The following is a 734-nucleotide window of genomic DNA, read 5'->3' as shown; positions in this document are numbered from 1 at the left end:
CTGGGAGTTTCTAACTAGTTGGCCTACATTGAAAAATAAAATAAAATCTAACACTGACTATATGCCAATCAACATTATAGGTTAGTACATTGTCAAAAGGCTACTACCTACTCTTTCTCTGTAACTTTAAAGTAGATGTATATCTAATCTAGCTAAATAAAAGTAATTATACTATTTCCTGCCCACTTTTTTTTAATTGTGATTTGGGTAAAGATTTACAAAGCAAATTCACTTTCCATACAGCAGTTCACATACACTTTGTCTCATGACATTGACCACAGAAAAATATGGAACGCTTCATGAATTTGTGTGACATCCTTGTGCAGGGGCCATGCTAATCTTCTCTGTATCATTCCAATTTTAGTATATGTGCTGCTGAAGCGAGCACTTTCCCGTCTACTTATTAGAAACTATATAAATCTCAATATTTGCAAATACACATTTTGCCACCCCAATCACAACATCAGGAACAGGCTGACTAACCAGCAATTAAATAAAAGGCAAAGACATATGAGAGAATTTTATAGTTAGAACGAAAATGACCAATCTAAATGAATCAAAACAAATACACTTTTATGAGAGAGATTTGCAGGGGGGAAATAAAAAAGTAAATCTTAACATAGCATTCTCATGGAAATTTGAAGAAAGAAAAAAAAATTCAACCATGAGGAAACTAATAGAGACAGACATTAAACATACTATAAATTTACAGTAATTTTTTTTTTAAGTGACAC

At 32.0% G+C, this 734-nt stretch overlaps 1 non-coding gene across 1 annotated transcript; it reads right to left on the bottom strand.

Annotated features, from left to right (window-relative positions):
• Window positions 1-281: 281 nt before the first annotated feature.
• Window positions 282-388, bottom strand: LOC122149888. Its single transcript, XR_006163380.1, has one exon. It is a non-coding gene; the product is annotated as a U6 spliceosomal RNA (small nuclear RNA).
• Window positions 389-734: the final 346 nt, after the last annotated feature.

This window comes from Orycteropus afer, unplaced genomic scaffold (genome assembly GCF_000298275.1).
Source record: "Orycteropus afer afer isolate SDZICR_OR568_19922 unplaced genomic scaffold, OryAfe1.0 scaffold00058, whole genome shotgun sequence".
Lineage (NCBI taxonomy): Eukaryota > Metazoa > Chordata > Mammalia > Tubulidentata > Orycteropodidae > Orycteropus > Orycteropus afer.
The sequence above is the reverse complement of the archived record's forward strand: the minus strand, read 5'-3'. Positions and strand labels throughout refer to the sequence as shown.